Source organism: Sphaeramia orbicularis, chromosome 17 (genome assembly GCF_902148855.1).
Source record: "Sphaeramia orbicularis chromosome 17, fSphaOr1.1, whole genome shotgun sequence".
In the NCBI taxonomy this organism is placed as follows: domain Eukaryota; kingdom Metazoa; phylum Chordata; class Actinopteri; order Kurtiformes; family Apogonidae; genus Sphaeramia; species Sphaeramia orbicularis.
This window is the reverse complement of record NC_043973.1, coordinates 15406740-15422455: the sequence shown is the minus strand read 5'-3', so window position 1 is coordinate 15422455 and position 15716 is coordinate 15406740.

Genomic DNA, 15716 nt, shown 5'->3' with positions numbered 1-15716 from the left:
CACTGGGTTTAATATATTAGGCAGAAAGTAAACATTTAGTCCTTGAAGCTGATGTGTTGGAAGCAGCAAAATATTCAACATAAGGAACTGAGTGACTTTGACCAGGTTCATATTGTAACAGTGAAGACTGGGTCGGAGCATTTACACAACTGCAGGTCTTGTTGTTTATTCCTGGTCTGCAGTGGTTAGTACTGACCAAAAATGGACTAAGGAAGAACATCCCAATCTCAGGAATACTTCCAGGACTTCAGGGATCTGCTCTAACATCTTGGTCCAGATCTTCAGAGGTCTGGTGGAGTCTAGGCCTCGGGTTGGAGCTGTTTTTGTGGAAAAAGTAGAACCTACACAATATTAGACAGGTGGTAATAACATTCTGATCCCATAGATGATTGACTGGTGGAGACCCAGTTGTTCTTTAGGTACTTTTGGTAGGTTCTAAGCACTTGACACTGGGAAGGAACAATAAGGTCAAAGTTACTCAGATCCATACTCTACCTATTTTGCTGTTTCTAACACATCACCTTCAAATGCTAAATGTTCACTTGCTGCCTATTATATCCCACCCACTGAAATGAGATAATCAACATTAACAACACTTTGCCTGTCAGTGCCCACACATTCAAAACAGAGACTTTTTTTCTTTGCTAAAAATTATTAGTTTTTGATCATTTAATATTTTGTACTATGTTGCAAATAAACGTTAATTTTAGATGACATTTAGTCTATATAATGTATATTATTATGGACGGAGGCAGAAAAGCCAGGTGTAGATTACTGCACAAAGTGAGAATTTGATTTCCCTTGGTCAGGATATGTACAGTCAGTCCAGCTTGGATTTACAAGGCTGACAATTAATACTGAACAAACAAGAACTCAAACTATGAACTATGAAAGAGCTGCAGCATCTGAAACTGACCACAATGAACATTTGAAAGATAAACAGTACCACCGTGCTTCAGTTTCAGCTTCACGGTTTGTCATGTCTTTTATGGATTGGGATTGTCTCTGTCAACTCACAACATATTTTTTATCAGCAAGTTTTGTTTTTTTTTTATCAATTACTAGAAATTTCAGATGACCCCATTTGAATTCCAGGCGACCCTATGTGGGGTCCTGACCCCAAGGGTGAAAAACACTGATGTAATGTAATCAGTGTATTTACTGCATTTGTCAAATATCCTATTATTATTTATTATAAATATCCTATAAATATCCTATTACACTGGGTTACAAAAACCTGTTTTTTGCAAGTTGTCTAGGTTTTTTCAACTGAATTAGGACCATTTTGCACCGCTAAATCCAAAAATGACATCTGTTTTTCTCAATCAGGTCAGGTTTTTTTGCTAATTTGATTTTGAAAAATTTGATCTTCTCACAAAATATAGTAATTAATACCAAAATAAGATTGGTAAGCACACTTTATGAAACTTGTGACTTGATTCCTGTTAGGTACAATGGTGTATTCACTGCAGATGTAGCAGAATACGTCAGGCTAATTTTTGCAAGATCTTCTAGTTGAAGCCATTTCATTCACCTGTAATATTAAAAAAAAACATTAATCATAAATTGGCAAAAGTAAAATCTTCAGAACTTGTTTATTGCAAGAAATATGGAAAAATTTTGTATCATATGATGTGAAAATGCCCATAAATGTAAGCAAAAATGTTAAAAAGCCAATATGTAGCATAGTTCAGAAAGTTGACCCGATTGAACAAAATTAATGTGACTTTTGGATTCAGCACACCAAAATGATCCTAAATCAGCTCAAAAAACTTAAACAATAAATGTGTTGTTGACCAGTGTTATATATGTCCAAAAATCACTTTTTCTTTTTTTTTTTTTTTTTTAAATTTCTTGCTCATTAAATAACTATTGAACTACCACATGTGAAGGCTAGCTGTACATAGTATTTGATTCCAAATTCTAAACTGCATTACTGATTGTATAATACTTTAGACCAGGGGTGTCAAACTCATTTTCTTTCAGGGGCCACATTCAGCCAAATTTGATCTCCAGTGGGCCGGACCAATAAAATAATAGCATAATAGCCTATAAATAATGACAACTCCAAATTTTTTAGTGCAAAAAATAACATTAAATGATGAAACTATTTCTATCCAAAACAAAAAAAGATGTGAATAACTGAAAAAACCCTGAAATTTCTGAAGAAAAATAAGTACAATTTTATCAATATTATGCCTCAACTTATGATTTATACATGTGCATTACAGATCAGATCTACAAAGACACTAAACAGGCAGAAATTTGTTAAAATTACACTTATTTTTCTTTAGACATTTCAGGTTGTTCATATTCGTTCAGGTTATTGACATTTTATTATTAAAGGATATCAGAATTTAACGTTCTCTGCAATAAATCAAAGAGAAAAAATTGGTGTTGCCATTATTTAGAGGCAAAATATCATGATTTTTCTCACATTAAACCAAGAAGAACATTTGGACTCATTATTTCTAGGTTATTATGCTGTTATTTTTGTGTTTGATGCCCTTGACTGTTATTATCGTCAGGGTAATTTTTGCATTTTGCACTTTGTAAATTCATCCTGCGGGCCAAATGGAACCTTTGGCGGGCCGGATTTGGCCCCCGGGCCGCATGTTTGACACCTGTGCTTTAGACAATAAACCATATTCTCATCAGGCTCAGTTTCAATATATATGATAAACCATCATGTATTAAATACTATGAAAGGAAACTGACCCATGTTGTGTGTTAGGAGTTTGTATAGTGTATGTATCATAACGTTAGGTACTGTAATGGCTTATATGGCATTTTAGTTATTACATTTTATAACTTTAATATTATTATTTTAGAGGAGTGCATTAGAGCGGAGCCTTGTATGTTATATGAGGAGATTATTTATGATGAAGAGGTTGGTTAATGTTCTGTTTTCCTGTGTTTTTAAGAGGGACTTGAAACAGGGTTCTACATAGACATTACATTTAGCTTTTGTTTTAGTGTTATTTTCCAGTTTTCCTTTGTTTTTATAGAAGCTGAATGAAGTTGGATGAAAGTAATTTACAAATAAATACAATGTGCTTATTGAAGGTCCTATTACATTTTAGGTAAAACCTAATCTGTTTATCAGTTCTATTGTTTCTTCACAGCATTAATTTGTTGTGTTTTGCTGGTAATAGAGATTTTTTTAAAACTATGTATTGTTTATCCAAATATCAGACTCAAAATCTATTGCACAGTTTGTTTGTCTCAGAGGAGTGATTCATCTTCTGTGGGTCTTGAGTTTTTTTTTTTTTTTTTTTAATAATTCTTTTTTTCTATTAAGTGTTTTTTTTTTTTTTTTTGTCACTCAAACTGAGGGTCGACAGACTGAGAATGTTGTATTTTCTACACACTATAAATGAATGAATGAATGAATAAATGTATTTTTGGTTTTACATCAGTCATTATACTCAGTCCATCAATTGTAATAAACATAAAAACCCAAAAAAGGAATAGGCTAGAAGCAAAAGCTTATTTTTTTGCCTATCCTTTTCAACTAATACACTGCTTACGTCAACTTAAATGTGTACAGCATCGAGCATTTACACCATAATAATAACAAAAAAAAAAAAAAAAGTCAACAACAAAAACACATCTTCCATCTCAATTCAATATTTCTGAATAATTTAAACTTAATGTCCTCTTTTTTCTTTTCTTTTTTTTTTTTTTTTTTAAAGCCTTCGAGGGGAATTTCTGATTTGTGATACTTTGTTAGAAATAAAATCAACTTGAATCAAATATACATTTAATTTATAATAGTTACTAAACTGTAATTGTCAAGTCAACTTTGTGTTTCGTGCTGAGTGACTGATAACATCCACAACCCTAGAGTCCAAACATCCCTTCAGACGATGAACAACACCAGCTTGTCCACAAGATTACACTCATTTTTAAAGACAAGCATGTGTTTGATATCGGAGCTGCAATATCAATTACATCTCCTATCTGAGATCAGTGAAATACTGCTTTATCATCCCATCATTTATGAATTATTCATCCTCTTCTCAGCTGTGTCATAGTGCGCTGTAGTCAAAAGGAGCTGAAATGTTTGGCACTAGAGGGCAGCAAGCTCCTGCACTTCTGCTCTCCACAGTTCATCGCTAGCTTTCTACACTGCTGAGTTTGATCATGCTTCATCCTTTTTATTGTATTTTTTATGCATTTCTTTGCAGTTTTATGGATTTTACCAGGTCTGTCCCTTTAAAAACCCACTGATTAATACCTTTTGAACCTTTTCCAGTCATGCATGAAGAATAAAATACTGTATAACTGCATCTTAATTCCTAAACACACATTCTGAAATGTAAGTTTTTTAATGTTGCCGTGCACCAAACTGCAGACTATGATAATAAAACAACCAGTATCTGTGAGTGTTAAACTGCAGCACTAAGCCCTGCATGGTTTCTCTACAGATAAGACTTAACCCCCATATGTGACTCCAGGACACATTCCCAATGTATAATGTGACGTCATTCTGTGCCAGTGATTCTTCCAGAGCTCTGCTAATTTTTTATGTAGAAAAAGCTCAGGGCAAGGACATCTGTAGCGACCCCCCCATCCCCCTCTCCAGCCCCTCACACACACACACACACACATACACACACACACTGCAGTACTTCTAGCTAGTGCAGTACAGTAAACACATAATGCAACCCACTCTCACTCAAGTGAGAACTAAGTCCCACCAGTGGCCGTGGCCTGAGGCTACCTCATCTGGTGCTGCCTTGCACGTCCTTGCAGGTCTTTACTCAACTGCAAATAATATGTGGAACAATGCAAGGCTCATGTATAGAGCGGGTATGGATTCTATTCAAACTAAAAGCATGCATAAGAATTCTGTAGCAATTGTTTTGCATTTATGTTTTGTTGCACTATAAGGATGATTATTAATTTTACTTTTCATGTTGTGTTACTATTATGTATATTTGTCATTGAGCTCCATGCATTTGGATATTTAGCATGACTTTTGCTGCTTTATCATTCTTTGTCAGGTTACTGCAAGAAAACTCTTTCATCCTTTCAGAGGTGACATTCTCATAAATCAATATCCTGACTTTAAGTGCCTCATTAAATAGTGAGGTACGAGATGATCAGACATTAACGGGAAGGAAGGATAAGTGATGTGACTGCGGTGTTATAGTATAGGTTAGTCTAATGCAAATTAGATAGACGGACAAAAATAAAGGTCTGTATTTAACTTTGTTTCCACAGTAATAGTCAGTTTAACATTGACAAAAAGGAGGAAAACATAGATCATCAATTGTAAGTCGTTTGTGATTTAACAATATTGCGGAGACTTGACTTAAAGCAATAATATCACTGGTCTACAAATAAAATGTCTCCACAATAAAAGTAGTGAAATGTTACCAAGTTTGGATCAATAATCACTAATTAGGAAAAATTAAGCGAAAAATTCTGGTTGGCTGTAGTTTCCAAAATACAGTCTTGGGTCAAAATGTGAAATTGTGAGAATTAATGAGAGAATGGGTTTTACTCCAAAGGAATGTTTGTCTCAAAACACAGTCTGCACATTAGAATACATTCACTTTTCAGGTCCTTCATACTAGAATAATTAAAAATCTATTGTATAAATGTACAGAAACCAGGATATTTATCATTTGTTTTCCAATTTATCTTATTAATGTATGTAAGATTTAGCACATCAATATTAATCTCTGAGGTACATAATTTCTAAAAAGAAAACAACAAAAAAAACCCCAGCAAAAAACAAGTAGGCTAGTGTTACTTATTCAAACATTATTTTTTCAATCAGTCCATAATCTGTATATTATGTCTGTACCACTGAAGTATATCCATTTATTATATCTACACGCATCGGCACATTCATTGTACTTTAATAATGCATATTGTAATCTGTTTATTTATCTTTATAATTATAAGTATCATGTATTTATCGCACCCCAACAATCTATCCTGTATATTTATATCTACTAATGGCACCTTTGGTTTGATGCCAAACTGCATTTTGCCACCTTGTACTTGTACATGTGTAATGACAATAAAGTTAAATTGAACTAATCGAATCTAATCTATTGTCGTGTTTATCTCTATATGTCGGTCCTGCAATGAACTGGTGACATGTCCAGGGTGTACTCCACCTTCGTTCATAAGTAGCTGGGATAGGCTCCAGCGACCCACGTGACCCTAGTGAGGATAAAGCGAGTTTAGAAAATGAATGAATGAATGAATAATCTGATCTAATCTAATTCAATTGAATCGAATCAAATTTAATTAAATCTAATGTAATCTAAATTAACCTTCTAAGACCCAGGAAATGTCAGCAAAGTACAAGCTTTTTTTTTTTTTTTTTTTTTAATTAAATAAGGGCCTATATTGGAAAAACCGTGATGCAACAGTTTTTCAGATGCAGTTTTTAAAATTTTTATGGAATGTCCTTTGTGGTGGACAGTTTTCTTTTCTTTTTTTTTTGTATAAAGTTGTGAAACTCTTGCACACAGATGTGGACAGAAAACCCATAGCTGGGTTATAGGAGGTTAATCTAATCTGATTTAACTGAATCTAATCTAATGTAATCTAATGTAATCTAATCTAATCTAATCTACAGGGTGGGGAAGCAAAATTTACAATATTTTGAGGCAGGGATTGAAAGACAGTGTATGACCAATTAGTTTATTGAAAGTCATGAGAATTTATTTGCCACAAGAAAACTGACATAATAGAAAATGTTTTTATTCTATGTGTCCTCCTTCTTTCTCAATAACTGCCTTCACACGCTTCCTGAAACTTGCGCAAGTGTTCCTCAAATATTCGGGTGACAACTTCTCCCATTCTTCTTTAATAGTATCTTCCAGACTTTCTCGTAATAGTTTTGCTCATAGTCATTCTCTTCTTTCCATTATAAACAGTCTTTATGGACACTCCAACTATTTTTGAAATCTCCTTTGGTGTGACGAGTGCATTCAGCAAATCACACACTCTTTGACGTTTAATTTCCTGATTACTCATATGGGCAAAAGTTTCTGAAAAGGTATGGATAATAGTGTTAGGTATGATTATGACATCAATATATGTTTGGTTTCAAAACAATTGATGTAGTGCCTGCTGAGAAAAAACAATTAAATGTTCATTGTAAATTTTGCTTCCCCACCCTGTAATCTAATCTAATCTAATCTAATCTAATCTAATCTAATCTAATCCAGTCTAATCTAATATAATCTAATCTAATCTAGTCTAATCCAGTCTAATCCAGTCTAATCTAATCTAATCTAATCTAATCATTGTCTGAAGGCAAACTGGTGACTAAATTGACTAAGGAGGCATCATAATTTCTAAACTACATCACATTAAGAGCCAATATTTTTTCAAGATTACTCTTTTAAAATTTACTCTTTTAAACCAGAATCTTGCAGGTAAACTATCGTCTAACTGTTAAAATTCCTCCTGAAAGTAGAAGTTTTGTCTTGGATTGACCTGAGCTGAGTGTTTCAATTACGTTTTTAGTTTTAGTCTTTTCATTTCAAGCCAAATTATCCTACTTTTAGAGTTTTGTGATGGTTTTGGTGTTAATATACACATCTAACTAGCAGAATAAACAATTAATTCCCATCAGTAAAGCATTGAAATAAAGTTATTCAGGTTTGTATAACAGATGTGTTTCAGAATGGAGCTGAAGTCTCACTATTAGTTCGATCTTAGCCGTGGTCGACGTGTATCAGTGTGAAATCGGCTCCTGGTTTTGGGCTCTTAAAGCGGCTCTTTTCGTCTTTTTGGGCTAAATGAAGCAGAGAAGCTACGGTGGCCTACAGCAGACAACCTCATTTGTATCAGTTCATTCAGCTTCAGATGTCTCGGAGAGAGAAATGAGCAACAGTGGAGGAAATCCAGAAAGAAAGAGATGGAGAGATAGAACAGGAGAAAGACAGAAACACAAATGATGGACTAATAAATGACATGGATTAATACAGGGTGGGGAAGCAAAATTTACAATGAGCATTTAGTTGTTTTTTCTCAGCAGGCACTACGTCAATTGTTTTGAAACCAAACATATATTGATGTCATAATCATACCTAACACTATTATCCATACCTTTTCAGAAACTTTTGCCCATATGAGTAATCAGGAAAGCAAACGTCAAAGAGTGTGTGATTTGCTGAATGCACTCGTCACACCAAAGGAGATTTCAAAAATAGCTGGAGTGTCCATAAAGACTGTTTATAATGGAAAGAAGAGAATGACTATGAGCAAAACTATTATGAGAAAGTCTGGAAGTGGAGGAAGCAACAAAAAACGTACCAAAGCTTTTATTAAAGCTCTCAAATCCAAAATCCTAAAGGATCCAACCAAATCCATGAGAAAAATGGCAATTGAATTTGAGGTAGACAACAAGACCGTTAGAAATGCAGTAAAATAAGATTTGAAGTTAAAATCTTACACAAGAACACCAAAACACTTGTTGACAACAGCTATGAAGGAAAAAAGATTGGAAAGGTGCAAGAAAATTATTACATGGTTCAAGAAAAAGTCCTCCATTGTAACGATCTTTTCAGATGAAAAGATCTTCACTGTCGATGCTGTTCTCAACTGCAGAAATGACAGATTTATCGCAAAATCGAAAGCTGAGGTTAAGGGGACATTCAGAACAAAACATCCTGCTCAAGTTATGGCTTTTGGTGTTGTGGCTTCCGATGGAAAGAAAATGCCTCTAAAATTCTACAAAGCTGATGAAAAAATCAATGTTAATACTTACAACAAGACTCTGAGATACCAGGTATTGCCATGGCTAAAAGCAAACTACCCAGATGGAAATTATGTATGGACACAGGATGGTGCTCCAGCCCACACAGCTAGAAAAATACAAGATTTCTGCAAATCCAACTTTAGCAATTTTTGGGAATCATGTTTATGACCGCCTTCTAGCCCAGATCTAAACCCTCTGGATTATGCTATTTGGGGCGTTTTAGAACATGCTACCAATAGAACATCACGCAGCAATGTCGACTTTCTTAAAGATACTATTAAAGAAGAATGGGAGAAGTTGTCACCCGAATATTTGAGGAACACTTGCGCAAGTTTCAGGAAGCGTGTGAAGGCAGTTATTGAGAAAGAAGGAGGACACATAGAATAAAAACATTTTCTATTATGTACATTTTCTTGTGGCAAATAAATTCTCATGACTTTCAATAAACTAATTGGTCATACACTGTCTTTCAATTCCTGCCTCAAAATATTGTAAATTTTGCTTCCCCAACCTGTAAATGACACTCAAACATTTGGTGGAATGAAAAGGCCCTTCACACCCACTCTTTCCCACTACAGCACTGCACATTAAAAAAAAAAAAAAACACATCCAAAAACCAACATCAATACTCCTATTCTTTCAGATTTTCCGAAGTGTATGCTGATAGTGATAGGGAGGGTATTAAGTATAATGCTGCTGCTAGCTATTAGCTCACAGGGCAGGCGGGGAGAAAAGCAGGCCTGTAATAAATTCCATAAATGACTTCCTCTGCTTGCCGCAAGCTGTCCCTGAAGGACCTTTTCACACCCGGGGAAGCTCCTCCACACCCTGCAAGCTGATGCCTTCACTGTCCTTCCACAGTCCAAGGGTCATGTTCGGTCCTCTTGTCTTTCCTCTCCAGTGGATGATCTTCAGTACCCTCTAGGGGACATCACTGGTAATTTGAAGCCTGTTGTCTTCACTAATTCTTGTCTTTCACGCAGAATAAGCAAAAGGGGGGGAAAGTACGTGAGGGTCTCTTATTGTGCAACTTACCTCAGATATTTAAAAAAAAAAAAAAAAAACAACTTTAAGGTTCTTACTTTAAGTCAGTTCAAGGGTATTTTCACTTTGGTTTACACAAAAGAGTTTTAGTACAAGTCTAAAATCACAGATGGACACACTTTGTAATAACACTGTTTCTTTACATGCTGTCGCTCTCTCAGCTCCAACGATGCAGCAAATGACATCGAATCATCCCAGAACTTTTATTTTTCCACTGAGTTCCTCCTGAGACCCGGCAGTGCATATTCCTCTGTAGTGGACAAGAGTTTCACAGCTTTATTTTAAAAAGAAAAAGAAAACTGTACACTGCAAAAGACATTAGATAAAAAAATATGTATCTGAAAAAACTGTGCATTATGTTGTTTCCAATCAAGGCAATTATTTAATGTAAAAAAAAAACAAACAAACAAAAAAACTTTATCACTTTCGAAGCACATTTGGATCTGCTTCCAACATACTGTGCATAGCAAAAATGTTGACCCCATATGATCTTTAGATTTTCATTTAGGACCCCTTTAACTGTCATAGAATTAAGGCTCACATCTATAATTAAAGGAGATGTATGTAAGTATTATAGTCTAAGTAATCATAAAAAGGCCCTGATATGTCACCGGATGTTAAGGAATCATGTTCATTTCAAATACTGATATCACTGACAGTAGTAGTCCAGCCAGAATATTCACATTTGAAAAGCTAAGTGTTAGCCCACAAGTAATGTTTGTATTGTCATTTTGTGTTTTGGTCTGACGCTCCGCCCATCACCTATATCTCCCAATCACGAAGTCAGTAGCGTTTCAGCATCCAGGTTTCCAGTTCCCATTGAGCTGCAGTGAGGAACATTTCTGATCATAAATGTCTGACGTTACTAAATCTAAAAGGCCTTGTTATGATTCCCAAACTGGGGCGCCGTTAAGGAGGGGGTGAACATGAGAAATTCATGGGGCCCAGCATTCCTGGGGGGCCCATACAGCAGCGGAGTGGGCCCCAAGAGTTTGAGGAATAGTAAAGCATCTTCAGTTTCTCTTTCACTTTGCCCCGCTCCGACAATCATGGACCACTACCCCCCCCCAACCCCAGTGGCGGCTGCTTGTCTTTCAGACAGGGGAAACTCATTGTCGGCTTACATAAAAAAAAAATTGTCAAGTTATTTAAACATACATTCGGCCCTCTGTTCCTTTTTAAGAAAATGGTCAGTGACCTTATCGTACCAAGTAGGCGTCTTTTCCAGGGATTTAACCAGTGTCCTCTCAATGTCCAGCAGAGCTAGGCTGCTTAGATTGCCTTGGCCCATTGTGTTGCGAGTTTAAGACTTCAGCCTTTTTAAAAAAGACATGCTCCTTTCACTGCGACCTAGCCAACAGTATGAACGACAACTACAAAACGATATTAAACTCGAACAAGAAATGATTAAATTATGTAACTGAAACAAGAAAACAGTGAAATTATGTTAAATTGAAACAAGGAAGTACAATGAGTGTGTTTTATTTACAGTGCAAGTAATGAACAAGTCATTTCATAGTGGTTTCTCTCTCGATTTCACAGCAGAATGCGCGGCGGTATTAACCTGAACTGTGTCAGTGAAGGAGTAGATCTCAAAATAGCTGTCGATCAAACGGGATTCAGCCTTTCGACTGATCCTCCAATCAGCACGTGGGATTCTGGTGTCCAGCCCGGCCGAGCTCCGCCCACAGCTCCATTCACCCCTAGAGACACCCAGCGTCCGGGGGTGGGACAACATCGTGGCATTTATCCAATTACCGTCCAGTTTTGAGGCAATGAAAAAAACTGTTCCACTCAGTCCCATTGAAGCCCACAGACGCCCGGCGTCTACGGACAAATGCACTGAGCAGAGATCGAATGAGAAAACAGCGCAACGGGAATGGAGGAGAAGTGAACAACATCGAGTCCGTTGATTTGTGATAAAGCTGATTTGAACGAACTCGTCTGTGAGATGAATGTGTTCTAACACATTTGTAGTCAATAAAATGTCAACACAACCGTACATATTTAACCATTTAATTTTCGTCATTTTAGGGGAAGCCAGGCTTCCCTTGCAGTCTATGAGAAATCACCTCTGCCCCCCCCATCCAGCTCTGACTTTCTTACAGCAAGGGCCCAACATGATGATGTTTCAGGGGCGCCCCAGTTCCCAAAAACATTGTGACAAAGTGAGAAACAAAACAAGGATAGGTATAGGAGATGCCTTTGAAAGACAGAGATGTCTGAAAGCGGAGAAGAATTTGAATACCAACGCCAAAGTTACAAATTTTCTCCTGGACAGGTAAGATTCAGCTAAGTGTGCCTAACTTAATTCTACTTATTGTAAGCATGGACATTTCAAATATTCTCTACAGTCGAATAATGTTATCCATATTTGTTCATAGTACGTTAGCCCGTATGAAGGTGGGTCATCGACTTGACCAAGTAATAAATTGTTTGAGAAACAAAATATTGCTAACATTAGAAATGCATTATGCTGAGACGCTGTTAGCACAACATGGCAATAAGAAATGTAACTGAGACATCACATCGGTCAAATGAGTCCTCTGTCAGTCTGTACTCATGGTATAGTCGCCTGTAGAAGAGAGACAGAGGACGCATATCAAGGTACTGGCTACAGGTGCCAGCACGAAGCCATGACAATCCATGCCAGTGCATTTAAGTAGAGTTAACATAAAATACTTGATACAATACAGCTACAACAGCTTTGTGCTTGAGTACCCCCTTATTTGGAAAACTAGGTTAGCCTCAATTTAAGCTAGTTTACAATTCATGTAGAGCACAAAGTTCATAATCACACAATTGAAGACAAAAACGATTCAGTTATGAAATATAGAACTAAATGACAGATGCTAACATTAAGAGCTTTACTAAGAAGTAACGTGAGACAAAACAATATGTAATTTAAGGTATGATTTTACACAAGAATACAGCAGAAATTAACGTTACCTGACACGAAATGTCAACCACAAATCCAGGATTCCAGTTATTTCTACGAATTGCAGCGATCCATCTGCTTCTTCTGTCTTTGGATTTAGGTCGCCAGTAAAACAATGGCTCTGAGTGCTTTTTAAACCTATTTGTGCAATCGGCGACACGGTGGTGCAGTGGTTAGCACTCGTACCTCACAGCAAGAAGGTCCTGGGTTCGATTCCAACACCAGTCGACGGGGGGTGGGACCTTTCTGTGTGGAGTTTGCATGTTCTCCCTGTGTCTGAGTGGGTTCTCTCCGGGTACTCCAGCTTCCTCCCACCATCCAAATCTAAATCTAAATTGCCCATAGGTGTGAGAGTGATTGTTTGTCTCTATATGTTCAGCCCTGCGATGAACTGGCGAAATGTCCAGGGTGTACCCCGCCTTCGCCCCTATGTAGCTGGGATAGGCTCCAAGCGACCCCCGTGACCCTAGTGAGGATAAAGCGGGTTCAGAAAATGAATGAATGAATGAATTGTGCAATCAATGGCACAACAGCTCTTCCCCATTCTTTAGATTGTTGTAAAGTTTTCGCAGTATTCCAGCCAAAGCAGCTACTCGTCTCCTTCTTTCTGCCACTCAGTGGATGGAACCGCGGTGACTTCTGCTAGCGGTGACGTCCCGTGCATACCCTCTATATCCTAAACAAATGATTCATAGGAAAAAATTCCAGTTCAGGGTTTCAAAATAAAAATTATGTCGAAAAATATGGTCTCAAAGTTTTCACTGACTGTGAGTGTATAAAGTTGTGAAATTGTTGTCCATAAATGTGGACAGTGGGTCTTAGGAGGTTAAGTTTGGTATCAAGGTTATAATAGTTTTGGATTTTTCATTATAGTTTATTTTTATTTAGTTTTGACTTTTTTTTTTCTTTAATTCAGTTAGTTTTAATTAGTTTTTAGAGCAGGTTTGCTAGTTTTTATTAGTTGTCGTTTTTTTCTGAATGCTTAGTTTTAGTATTAGTTTGAGTTTTTTCATATATTTTATCTTCCATCCTATCCAAAGAAATTAGTGAGGCTACCCTGAACACTTTATTTGGGGGTGGGGTTAGGGCGGCTCTGACTGAGCACAGACACAAACATTTGTACAGTACGATGGTTACATTTCCTACAGGGTGGGGAAGCAAAATTTACAATATTTTGAGGCAGGAATTGAAAGACAGTGTATGACCAATTAGTTTATTGAAAGTCATGAGAATTTATTTGCAACAAGAAAATTTACATAATAGAAAATGTTTTTATTCTATGTGTCCTCCTTCTTTCTCAATAACTGCCTTCACACGCTTCCTGAAACTTGCGCAAGTGTTCCTCAAATATTCGGGTGAGAACTTCTCCCATTCTTCTTTAATAGTATCTTCCAGACTTTCTCGTAATAGTTTTGCTCATAGTCATTCTCTTCTTTACATTATAAACAGTCTTTATGGACACTCCAACTATTTTTGAAATCTCCTTTGGTGTGACGAGTGCATTCAGAAAATCACGCACTCTTTGACGTTTGCTTTCCTGATTACTCATATGGGCAAAAGTTTCTGAAAAGGTATGGATAATAGTGTTAGGTATGATTATGACATCAATATATGTTTGGTTTCAAAACAACTGACGTAGTGCCTGCAGAGAAAAAACAATTAAATGTTCATTGTAAATTTTGCTTCCCCACCCTGTATAGCAGGTTGGAGGGGGTAATGTAGGTGGGGGTGCGATCCATACATAACGTCACTTACATGAAAACGAAACTGAAACTTTCCATTCTTTCACCGTTGGCCTCCCGACTTCTATACCTCTCTTATACTGCTGATCTTAGACAAAATTTTCACGCTCTGTCGTATATCAATATTGGCAAAGATGAAAACTAAGGGAATTTTATCCGTAATTTTTATCCGTTTTAGTTAGTTTTGTAAGCACACTAAAGTTTCAGTTAGTTATCGTTTTTTTCTTTTAATTTGAGTTTTTATTTATTTCAGTTAAGGAAAATAATTTTTCAATTTTAGTTTTCGTCATTTCGTTCGTTTTCGTTCACGATAATAACCTTGTGTGGTATGATCCATTTTATATTTTTTTTTATCTTACATTTTGTTGTTTTGTTTTTCTTGTAATCTCACTTTAATTTTGTCTTACTGTTGTTTGGCTTTACCTTCTGTGTATCCAGCTATGGCTTTGTCTGTTAAAGCCCTTTGTAAACCATTTTTAAAGGCGCTCTGTGCATCCATTCCTTATTATTGTTGTTCATTATGCTATAAGCCTGCTCTTTTGGGATGGATGCGGAACAGAGGAGCTGCACCCTGTGTTTCCACTGCTGCATGTCTGTGGGGTTGTGTAGCAACATCTACAGGGTGACTGACTCTGCCACTCTTGCAGGATATCGGGCTGCTGCCAAGTCCCTCCTGATTTGGCTGTAATTAACCAGGCTGAGCCTTGTTTGTGCATGTGGACATGAATAGTAGCTTGTTATTTGAACATTAATGACTGTGTGTATGTGAGTGTGCAGCTCATAGTTCACCTTGGAACACAGCCTCAGCAGCTGTGTGTCCTCTGGAGCGATGTTTATGTTTATATCAATACATCCTCCCGTAATCATGTTTTAGGACGTCCCTGCCTCATAGTTTTACAGAAGGAGACGCGTTGATGCTTGAATCTGTCAACATGTGCCAGCGCACCTTTCAGTGTCAAATCTGGCTTCAAACTGCTACCATTTCCCACTTTCATTTAGTCTGGTCTGGGAGTTAACCCTTTCATGCATAGTGGTCACTCCAGTGGACAGTTATTCTCCAGCTGTTCTCTTGTATATTCATGGGTTTTGTTGTTTTAGTTCCATATCAGCCAACACAGTGAACGCTTATGCACCATCCCATACAATGACATTCATACCATTATTGTAACTTTGCTGTTCTTGATAAATCTGATGTGCAATAACATGTTTTAGTGTAAATCAATTGCTAATAAAAACTGGGAATATGATAAAATGT